The sequence below is a fragment of the Aotus nancymaae genome, unplaced genomic scaffold (genome assembly GCF_030222135.1).
Source record: "Aotus nancymaae isolate 86718 unplaced genomic scaffold, 86718_ANA_hifiasm-v0.15.2.pri h1tg000004l, whole genome shotgun sequence".
In the NCBI taxonomy this organism is placed as follows: Eukaryota; Metazoa; Chordata; class Mammalia; order Primates; family Aotidae; genus Aotus; species Aotus nancymaae.
The window spans coordinates 69,266,407-69,278,707 of record NW_026988415.1 but is presented as its reverse complement, the minus strand read 5'-3'; the positions used below and the strand labels follow the sequence as shown (position 1 = coordinate 69,278,707).

At 36.2% G+C, this 12,301-nt stretch overlaps 1 non-coding gene across 1 annotated transcript; it reads left to right on the top strand.

Moving 5' to 3' along the window:
* The first annotated feature begins 8,930 nt into the window (after nt 1–8,930).
* On the top strand, nt 8,931–9,032 carry LOC135269256 (U6 spliceosomal RNA). Its single transcript, XR_010337584.1, has one exon. It is a non-coding gene; the product is annotated as a U6 spliceosomal RNA (small nuclear RNA).
* The last annotated feature ends 3,269 nt before the right edge of the window (nt 9,033–12,301 follow it).

Sequence of the window (12,301 nt, the reverse complement as noted above, 5' to 3'; positions counted from 1 at the left end):
TATGAGGTCAACTTCTGTAGCACCTTTATAAGAGTAATATCATGTGATATTTCTTTTTCTGTGCCTGGCTTATTTCACTTAACATCATGACCACTAGTTCCATCCATGGTCAAATAGTATTACATTGTGTCTACATCCCACATAATCTTTATTCATTTGTCCACTGATGAGCACTGAAGTTGCTTCCATGTCTTTGCTACAGTGAATAGAACTGCAATAAACATGGGAGTATGGGTATTCCTATGATAATACTAATTTTCTTACCTTTGGATAAATATCTAATAGTAAGATTGCTGGATCATATAGTAGTTCCATTTTTTGTTTCTTGAAGAATCTCCATTGTGTTCTTCATAGTGGCTGTACTAATTTACATTGTCATCAACATTGTATAAGAATTTCCCTTTCTCTGCATCCTTGCCAACATCTGTTTTTTTGGTGTGTGTCTTTTTAAGAATAGCCATTTCAAGGGGGGTAAGATAATATCTCATTATGGTTTTGATTTTTATCTCCCTGAAGATTAGTGAGGTTGAGCATTTTCTAATATACCTATAGCTATTTGCATGTCTTCTTTTGAGAAATGTCTATTCATCCCTTTAACCACTTCTTAATTAGATTTTTTGTTTTTATACTGTTGTTAAGTTCCATGTATATTTTGGATATTAGTCTCTTGTCAGATGAATAGTGTCCAAATATTTTCACCCATTCAACAGCTTCTCAATTCTTTGTATTGATTCTTTCTTTTTCGATGTAGAAAGTTTTTAATTAAATATACTCAATTTGTCTATTTTTGTTTGTGTTAGTGCTTTTAAGATCTTACCCTTAAAATCTTTGCCTAGACCAATGTCCTGAAGTGTTTTTTCTATGCTTTTATCAAGTAGCTTTATAGTTTGGGGTCTCATATTTAGGTATTTAATCCATCTTGAGTTGATTTTTCTATATGGTAAGATAAGGGTCCACTTTCATTCTTCTGCATATGCATGTCCAGTTTTCTAGCATCATTTATTGAAGAGGGTATGTGTATTAGGCTGTTCTCACATTGCTATAAAAATCACCCAAGACTGGGTAATTTATAAATAAAAGAGTTTTAATTGGCTCATGGTGCTGTAGGCTGTACAGGAAGCATAAAACTAGCACCCTCTTGGCTTCTGGGGAGGCCTCAGGAAGCTTACAATTATGGCAGAAGGTGAAGGGAGAGGAGTCACATCACACGGCAAAAGCAGGAACAAGAGAATGAGTAGGGAGGTGCTATACACTTTTAAACAACCAGATCTCATAATAACTTACTATTGTGAGAGGAGTACCAAGAGGGATGGTGGTAAACCATTCATGAGAAATCCTTCCCCATGATCCATCCCCTCTCACAAGACCTCTCCTCCAACATTATGGATTACATTTCAATATGAGATTTGTGTGGGGACATTGATACAAACATATCAGTATGATTTCCCTAATATATGTTCTAGGCACTTTTTTCAAAATGAATTAACTGTAATATGTGGATTTATTCTGTTCCATTAGTCTATGTGTCTTTATACTGATACTATGCTCTTTGGGTTGTTATTGCCTTGTAATATATTTTGAAGTCATGTGGTATGATGCCTTCATATTTGTTTTTGTTTGTTTTGTTTTGTTTTCCTTACGATTACTTTAGTTATTCTGGCTTTTTGCTTCAATGTGAATTTTAGAAATTTAAAACATAAATTTCTGTGAAAAATGACATTGGTACTTTTATATGGATTGCATTGAATCTCTAGATTATTTTGAAAAGCATGGTCATTTTAACAACATTAACTTCTGAGTCACAAATATGGAATTTCTCTTCATTTTTTTGTGTCCTCTTTATTTTCTTTCATAAGTGTTTTATCAATTCCTATGTAGAACTCTTCCTTGTGCTTGGGTAAATACTCTTTTTCCTAGGCTTTTTTTTTTTTTTTGTAGCTTTTGTAAACGGGATTGCCTTCTTGACTTCTTTCTCAACTAGTTAATTATTGGTGTGGAGAAATGCTGCTGATTTTTATGCCTTGATCTTATATCCTAAAACTTCACTGAAGTTATTCTTAAGATCTTAGAGTTTTTGGTGGAGCATTTAGGCATTTTAGATATAAGGTCATATTACTATCAAAAGAGATACATTGACTTTCCTTTTCCTATTTGAATGCCATTTTATTTTATTTTATTTTATTTTTGAGACAGAGTCTTGCTCTGTTGCCCAGGCTGGAATACAGGGTGCAATCTCAGTTCACTGCAGCCTCTGCCTTTAAGGTTCAAATGATTCTCATGCCTCAGCCTCTTGAGTAGCTGGGATTACAGGTGTGTGCTACCGCATGGCTAATTTTTGTATTTTTAGTAGAGATGGGGTTTTACCACGTTGGCCAGGCTGGTCTCGAATTCCTGGGCTCAAGTGATTTGCCAGCCTCAGCCTACCAACGTGTTGGGATTACAGGCATGTGTCACTGCAACCAGCACCTTTTAATTATTTATCTTTCCTGACTGCTTTGTCTAGGACTTCCAATGCTACATTAAATATGAGTGGTAAAGTGGGCATCCCTGTCATGTTCTTGTTCTTAGTGGAAAAAATTTAACCTTTTCCTCATTTAGTATGTTATCAGCTGTAGTTTGCCTAGTTTCTTGAAAGTTTTTATCATGAGCGGATGCTGAATTTTATCACATGCTTTTTCTGCATCTACTAAGGTGATCATATTGTTTTTGTCCATCATTCTGTTGATGTGAGTTATCATTTTTATTGATTTATATGTGTTTTGCCATTTTGCCTAGGCTGGTCTCAAACTCCTGAGCTCAGGCAACCTGCCCGCCTCACCCTCCCACAGTGCTATGATTGCAGGCATAAGCCACCATACCTGGCCATGTATAACCTTTTTAATGTGCTGTTAGATTTGATATACTACTATTTTGTTGAGGATTTTTTTGGTCTGTGTTCATCAGGGGTATTACCTGTAGTTTTCTTTTTTGTCATGTCTTTGGTTTTGGTATCAGGATAATGCTGGCCTTGTAAAATCAGGAAGAATTTCCTTCTCCTTAATTTTTGGGAATACTTTGCGGAGACTTGGTGGTAGTTCTTTAAATCTTTTGTAAGATTCAACATTGTAGCCCTGTATTCCTGGACTTTCCTTTGTTGAGGGATTTTTAAAATTTCTGATTCAATCTCATTACTCATTATTGATCTGTTCAGATTTTTTAAAAAATTATTATTTCTTCCTATTTGAATCTTAGTATACTGTATATGTCCAGAAATTTATCCATTTCCTCTAGGTTTTTCAGTTTGTTAGTGTATAGGTGTTCATAATATTTTCTGATAATCTTTTGTATTTATATGGTATCAGTTATAATGTCTCCTTTATTATTTCTGACTGTGCTCAGTTTGGTTGTCTTTTTTCTTGGTTAGTCCAGTTAGTAGTTTATGTTTTTTTTTTTTTTCTGAGATGGAGTTTCACTCTTGTTGCCCAGGCTGGAGTGCAATGGCATGATCTCAGCTCACTGCAACCACCTCCTCCTGGGTTCAAGTGATTCTCCTGCCTCAGCCTCCCAAGTAGCTGAGATTATAGGTGCCAGCCACCATACTCAGCTAATTTTCATATTTTGGTAGAGACAGAGTTTCACCATGTTGGACAGACTGGTCTCTAACTCCTGACCTCAGGTGATCCACCTGCCTTGGCCTCCCAAAGTGCTGAGATTAGAGGCATGAGCCACCATGCCCAGCCAGTAGTTTATCAATTTTGTTTATCAATCCTTTCAAAAACAGGTTTTTACTTAGTTGGTTTTTTGTATTGTTTAAGTCTCTAATTAATTCAGCTTAGGCTTTATTATTTCTTTTCTTCCACTAATTTTGGGTTTGATTTGTTTTTGTTTTTCTTGTTCCTTGGGGTGCATCATTAGATTATTTATTTGGATTCTTCCTACTTTTTGATGTAGGCGTTTATTGCTATAAACTTTCCTCTGAACACTGCTTTTGATGTATCCTATAGGTTTTGGTATACCATGTGTTAATTATCATTTGCCTCAATATGTTTTTAAAAATTTCTTCCTTATATTCGTTCTTGACCAGGTCATTCTGGAGCCTGTTGTTAAATTTCATGTATTTGTATGGTTTCCCAAGTTTCTCTTGTTATTGACTCCTAGTTTTTTCCCATTGTATTCTGAGATGATAATTGATATTGTTTTGATTTTTAAAAATTTGCTGAAACTTGTGTCCTAACATGTTATATTCTGGAAAATGTTCAATTTTCTTATGAGAAGAATGTCCATTCTGTGGCTGTTTGGTCAAATGTTCTGTAAATGCCTATGAGGTCCATTTGGTCTAATGTGTAATTTAACTCCAATGCTACATTTCTTAATTTTCTGTCTAGATTATGTATCTGACACTGAGAATGGAATGTTGAAGTCTCAAACTATTATTATATTAGAGTTTATTACTTCCTTTAGTTTTAATAACATTTGCTTTACATATTTGGCATTTTTTGTTTTGGGTGTATATATGTTTAGAATTATATCTTCCTGTTGAATTGATCTCTTTATTATTATATTGTAAACTTCTTTGTCTCTCTTTGCTGTTTTGACTTAAAGTCTGTATCTTAGATAGGTATAGCTACTTCTGCTCACTTTTTTGTTTTTGTTTTTGCATGGAACATATATTTTTTTTCTATACTTTCATTCTACATGGGTCTTTACAGGTGATATAACTTTCTTGTAGGCAGCATATTTGGGACATTAAAAATACTCATTCAGCTGCTCTATATATTTTAAGTACAAAGTTTAGTCCACTTACATTCAAGGTTATTAATATGTAAGGGCTTCTTCCTGTCTTACTAATTAGTTTTATATTGTTTTGTATATCCTTAGTTTCTTTCTTTTTGTTTCTCAGTGTGGCTTGGTGGTTTTCTGTAGTGGTAACATTTGAGTTTGTTCTCGTCCCTAATTTTGTTTTTGCTCTACCAGTGATTTTTATACTTTTGTGCATTTCTCTGATTGTAGATATTGTCTTTTGCTTCCAGATATAGGACTCCCTTAAACATTTATTGTAGGGCCAGTCTAGTGGTGATGAATTCTCTCAGCTTTTGCTTTTCTGAAAAAGATTTCATATCTCCTTCATTTATGAATGATAACTTTGCTGGGTGTAGTACCCTTGGCTGACAGGATTTTTTTTTTATAACATTGAATATATCCCATTCTGCCCTGGCCTCTAAGGTTTCTGCTGAGAATTCTACAGTTATATACTGGGAGTCCCCTTATAAGTGATGGGATAGTTTTTTCTTGCTGTTGTGCAGTTTTCTGATTGTTTTGACTTTGAAAATTTGACTATAATGTGCTATGGAGAAGAACTTTTTGCATTGTATTTGTTTGAGGATCTCTGAACTTTTTGTATCTGGTTGTCTAAATCTCTTCCTAGACTTGCAATGTTTTCATCCATTATTTTCTTAAATAGTTTTCTACACTTTTTGTTTTCCCTTACCTTTCTGGGACAAAAAAATTCAAATATTTAATCACTTTATGGTTTCCTATATGTGACATAGACTTTTTCCATGCTTTTTATTTAAATTTTTTGTTTGTCCATGTTCTTTTCAAATACTTGTCTTCAGGTTCTGAAATTCTCTTTTGCTTCATCTAATCTATTTTTGTAGTTTTCAAGTGCATTTTGTGTTTCATTTAATGAATTCTTTAGTTCCAGAATTTCTGTATTTTTAGTGCCATCTACCTTTTTGCAAAATTTCTCATTCACGTTAGAATTATTGTTATGATTTATTTGTATTGTTTTTCTTTTTTCTCACTAAGCTTCTTTAATATTATTATTTTGAATTCTTTATCCAAGGTTTTTTTTTTAATTAGAATATTTTGCTAGAGAATTATTGTGCTCCTTTGTAGCTGTCATACTTTCTTGCTTTTTAAATGTTTATTGTGTTTTAATGTTCATATCTGTGCATCTGTTGTAATAGTCCCTTCTTTTAATTGTTTGAGTTTGTTTTGTGGGGGAGGATTTTTTTTGAAGATGCATCAATTGTGTTTGTTGGTTAAGACACTTTGGCTTTCATTCTGAGTGGCCTGAAGTAATGTAATCTGTAAAATTTCTTTTGATGAAAAGAATATCAGTGGTGTCTTTGATTTCCTTAGAGGTTTAGAGTGTGTTTGTTCATGGAGGCTGTGGTTAAGTTTGGCTGGGGATGGGGGTGCTGATTGGGACCATCCTCAGGCCCCATTGGTGGGCTAAGCATGCCTGTCCTTGGGCCCCCGACTGGCATATGCTGGCCCCAGTATTAGCAGGTTCAAGTGGGCTGATCCTGGGCATCCAGGTGGCTTGCTAGGATGCCCAGGTGCTGGTAGCAGTGGTAGACTAGGTGGTAGGTTGGTTCTCAGGCCCATTGGCAGCAAGTATGGCCCAGGTGGTCCATTCTTCTGTAGATGGTGGCTGTGACAGCTGGGCATTCCACTTGCCAGGTATACAGGAGGCTCATGGAGATGGGTATCCACTGTGGTTGTAATCTGCAAGTGGTGGACTTAGCTAGGTGGTCCCCAGGATGACATGCTCTGGCACTAGGTTGAAGGAGGGAGTAGCCTGGCCAAGCAGACCTGTACTCAGGCACCTTGGTGGTGTATGCAACTAATTGCTGTGGTAGGGAGGGGCCTACGATAGACCTAAGGCAAAATGTTCTGATGGTAGCAGCAGCAGCCGCAAGTCATCCCTGCTGCTGAGAAGGGTGGAGTTTCTTTCAATGGCACAGCTGTTTGGAGGCAGCTGGGAAGCCCATAATTTGCTTATGTTTCAGCACCTGATGCAGCAGCCTGCTGTGGGCAGAGAAGTTTGTCCTTAGGGCACTTGAATATGCATAATAGCTTTCCTGCTGTGGGCAGCAGGGTGTTTACCAATGGCTTGTACTTTAGCTCTAGGTGCAGCAGGCAGCTGCAGTGGTGGCTGTGGTCTTAGAATGTCAATAAAGATCTGGAGACGTAAGGATTAAGGGGATGTTGTGCCCCTGGGCAAGATGTAATCTAATGGGGGCTGGGCTCTCATTTTGGTGCTTTGCCATAGCTACTTGAGGATCATGAGGTATATGGGACCCAGCATGAGATTCCTTTCTGAAGCAATGCCTTTTCACAATCTCCAGGAAGCTTCCTATTTCAGTCTCAGGGCCCATGAGATCTAGGATTTTTCCTGTGGCTAGGATGTAGGAGTTCATGGTGAGAATGTAGAGTGCTGAGGATCACTCACTTACCCTTTCCCCTAACTTGGGAGACTTTTGCAGCACCCAGACAATCCCAGCCAAATAGGCTACTTTGTTTTGTGGAAGAGACAAATATCAGATGCCTCTAGTCAGTGATGCTGAAGCCCATATTTAAGACATTTTTAAAATTATATTTATTTACTTATTTTTATTATACTTTAAGTTCTGGGGTACATGTGCAGAACGTACCGATTTGTTACATAGGTATGCACGTGCCATGGTGGTTTGCTGCATACATCACCCCATCATCTACATTAGGTATTTCTCCTAATGCTATCCCTCCCCAAACCCTCCAACCACTGCTATCCCTCTCCTAGCCCCTCACCCCCGGATAGGCCCCGGTGTGTGATGGTCCCTTCCCTGTGTCCATGTGTTCTCATTGTTTTGCAATCTACCCATCTGACAAAAGGCTAATATCCAGAATCTGTAAAGAACTTAAACAAATTTACAAGAAAAAAAACCATCAAAAAGTGGGTGAAGGAATGAACAGACGCTTCTCAAAAGAAGACATTTATGCAGCCAACAAACATGAAAAAAACTCATCATCACTGGTCATTAGAGAAGACGTTTTTTAAACAAAATATACACCTGTGTATTTTATTTTAGAAATAAATTAAGACGTATTGTTCTTAAACTCTTGAACTTTGAGGATAGATATCAAGCCTTCCAGACTGATAAACCAAGTCACCTATAAGGTAAGCAACATGATGATAGTGATTTTTCTGTTTTGTTTTTTCAATGAAGTATTAAAGCATAGAAATATGCTTGACATATGGTAAACACTCAATAAAACAGTTGTTGAATTAATTAAAATGACAGGAGAAAATAAAGCTGACATCTGATTTCTCCACAATAGTTGAGACCAGAAAATAATTATACAATATCAGTATTGCCATGAGATGAAAATCAAACATGGCCCAATTACAGTACACCCATCCAAGGTATGGTTCCAGTATACAGCCAACATGCAGACATTCTCAGCATAAAAGGCCTCACAAAATATAGAACACATGTGATCTTGTTGAAGTAACTACTTTACAATAAATTCATCCAATTAGGGGATGAATCGAATAATGATTCAAAATAAATATCTCAGGAATAACAAAGACATTGTAAAAGGACAAGAATTAAGCTTCAAATTCATTTAAATATTGGACTAAAATTTGTCAACTATGAAAATTATTACAAAAAAATTGAATGCTATAAATACAGATAAAACAAAAATTATGCAGCCTGGCTGACATGGTGAAACCCTGTCTCTACTAAAAATACAAAAATTAGCTGGGCGTGGTGGTGCATGCCTGTAATCCCATCTACTTGGAAAGCTGAGGCAAGAGAATTGTTTGAACCTGGGAGGTGGAGATTACAGTGAGCTGAGTTGTGCCCCTGCACTCCAGCCTGGGCAACAGAGCAAGACTCTGTCTCAAAAGTAAAATAAAAATTATAAAACTAATTAAAAATGGGAAATAGATGGAACAAAGATAAGAAGACATAAGGAAATATTAAATACTTTCATTTTTATTTCTAAAATTTTAATACATTTAAAAAAAAATATTGTCTGTAATCTTTAATGGTCTTCATGTGTATGGACTTTTTTTTTTTACAATAAATGTAGAATAACTTTTGTGAACATGTTTAATTTAAATAATTCCCTTCATTTCACTTCAGGATCCTTTGTTTCTATTGAAATCAGGTATTGTGCTCACTTTGGCAGCACATATACTAAAATTGGAATGACACAGAGTAGTATGGCCCCTGTGCAAGGATGACACGCAAATTCATGAAGCATTCCATATTTTTATGGGATCTAATTAAATTCCAGAGTTTCTGTACGGCAAAAGAAACAATCATTAGAGTGAACCAGCAACCAACAGAATGGGGAAAAATTTTGCAATCTACCCACTGAAAAAGGGCTAATACCCAAAATCTACAAAGAACTAAAACAGATTTACAAGAAAAAAACAAACCCATTCAAAAGTGGGTGAAGGATATGAACAGACACTTTTCAAAAGAAGACATATATGAGGCCAACAAACATATGAAAACATGCTCATCATCACTGGTCATTAGAGAAATGCAAATCAAAACCACATTGAGATGCCATCTCACGCCAGTTAGACTGGCGATGATTAAAAAATCTGGAGACAACAGATGCTGGAGAGGATGTGGAGAAATAGGAACAGTTACACTGTTGGTGGGAGTGTAAATTAGTTCAACCATTGTGCAAGACAGTGTGGTGATTCCTGAAGGATCTAGAAATAGAAATTTCATTTGACCCAGCAATCCCATTACTTGGTATATACCCAAAGGATTATAAATCGTTCTGTTATAAAGACACAGGCACACGTATGTTCATTGTCGCACTGTTTACAATAGCAAAGACTTGGAACCAACCCAAATGTCCATTGATGATAGATTGGACAAGGAAAATGTGGCACATATATACCACGAAATACTATGCAGTCATAAAAAACAATGAGTTCGTGTCCTTTGTAGGGACATGGATGAATCTGGAAACCATCATTCTCAGCAAACTGACACAAGAACAGAAAAACACCACGTTTTCACTCATAGGCGAGTGTTGAACAATGAGAACACACGGACACAGGGAGGGGAGTATCACACACTAGGGTCTGTTGGGGAGGCTAGGGGAGGGACAGTGGGGGGTGGGGAGGTTGGGGAGGGATTACATTGAAAGAAATTCCTGATGTAGGTGACAGGGGAATGGAAGCAGCAAATCACCTTGCCATGTATGTACATATGCAACAATCCTGGATGATCTGCACATGCACCCCAGAACCTAAAGTACAAAAAAAAAAAAAAAATGAAATTAGGTATTATATTTTCATTTTTTAAAAATCTACTTTTTTTGTAATAGTTTTTTTTTTTTTTTTTTGTATCATCTACATTGCTATATAGCCATCTATGGAGGCATAGTGTATAAAGCTGTTTTAAATGATTTTAAAAAGTAATTCTGGATTAATGGTTGATAAGATTTTACAATTCTGAGTTTTATAGCTCAGATTTTTATTTATTTATTTATATTTAATTTTCATTGTTTATTTTAAGACAGAGTTTCTCTCTGTTGCCTAGGCTGGAGTACAGTGGTGCAATCTCAGCTCACTGCAACTTGGAGTGAAGCAATTCTCTTGCCTCAGGCTCCCAAGTAGCTGGGATTACAGGCAGATGTCACCACACCCAGATAACTTTTTATTTTTTTATTATTTTTTTTATTTTTAGTAGAGACTGGGTTTTGCCATGTTGGCCAGGCTGGTCTCAAACTCCTGACCTAAGGTGATCTGACTGCCTTGGCCTCCCAAAGTGCTGGGATTACAGGCATGAGCCACCACACCCGGCCACAAAAATATTAATACAAAGGATCATTAGGGGCTAATTATGAACAGCTATATGCCAATAAATTGGAAAACCTAAAAAAAAAAAAGGATAAATTTCTGGACACATATAGTGTACCAAGATTGGACAAAGAAATTTTAAAATACTGAAAATGCCAATGATGAGGAATGAGATTGAAGCACTAACAAAAGGCTCATCAAAGAAAAGCCCAGGACCTGATAGCTTTCACTGCTGAATTCTACCACATTTAAAGAAGAACTAATAGCATTTATACACAAACTATTTTGAAATTAGAAGAGAGCAGAATGCTTCCAAAATTATTTCATGAAGCTAGAATTATCCTGATACCAACACCAGAGGGACACATCAAAGAAAGAAAACTACATGCCAATATCCATGATGATTATAGATGCAAAAATTATCAGCCAAACACCCAACCAAATTCAACACACTAACAAGATCATTTACCATATTCAAACCGGATTTATCCCAGGGATTCAAGGATAGTTGACCATACATCATTCAATAAATGTGATATATTACATTAACAGAATCAATGACAAAAACCACATGATTATTTCAATAGATGCTAAAAACAATTGGTAAAAGTCAGTATCCCTCACACCTGTAATCCCAGCACTTTGGGAGGCTGAGGCGGGTGGATCATGAGGTCAAGAGATAGAGACCATCCTGGTCAACATGGTGAAACCCCGTCTCTACTAAAAATACAAAAATTAGCTGGGCATGGTGGCTCATGCCTGTAATCCCAGCTACTCAGGAGGCTGAGGCAGGAGAATTGCCTGAACCTAGGAGGCAGAGGTTGCAGTGAGCCAAGATCGCGCCATTGCACTCCAGCCCGGGTAACAAGAGCGAAATTCCGTCTCAAAAAAAATAAATAAATAAAGTCAGTATCCCATCATGAAAAAACAAACAAAAAAAACCCCTCTAAATAAACTGGGTATAAAAAGAACATACCTTGGCCAGGCACAGTGGCTCACACCTGTAGTTCCAGCACTTTGGGAGGCTGAGGCAGATGGATCACTTGAGCCCAGGAGTTTGAGAAGGAACATACCTCAAAAAAATGAAGGCCATATATAACAAATCCATAGTTAAGATAATATTGAATGGGGAAAAATTAAAAGCTTTTTCTCTAAGATATGAACAAAACAAGAATGTGCATTTACACCAATTTTATTCAACACAGTACTAGAAGTTTTAGCCAGAGTCATTAGGCAAGAGAAAGAAATAAAGGGCATTCAAATTGATAAGAAAGTACTTAAATTATTCTTGTTCACAGATGACATGATGTTATATTTAGAAAAACCTAAAGACTCCACCCAAAAAAACTGTTAGAACTGATAAATGAATTCAATAAAGTTTCAGGATACCAAATCAGCATACAAAAATCAGTGGACTTTATATATATTCCAGCAGTGTACAATCTGAAAATAAATCAAGAAAGCAATCCCATTTACAACAATTTAAAAAAAAAGACTTAGAAATAAATTTAGCTAGAAAACTGAGGAATCACCATAAGGAAAACTATGTAACATCGATAAAGGAAATTGAAGATGGCACAAAAAGGGAAAGATATTCTATAGCCATGGATTGAAAGAATTAATGATGTTAAAATGTCAACATTATCCAATGCGACCTATAGATTCAATCCCTATTAAAATGCCAACGACATTCCTCACAGAAATAGAATAAATAAT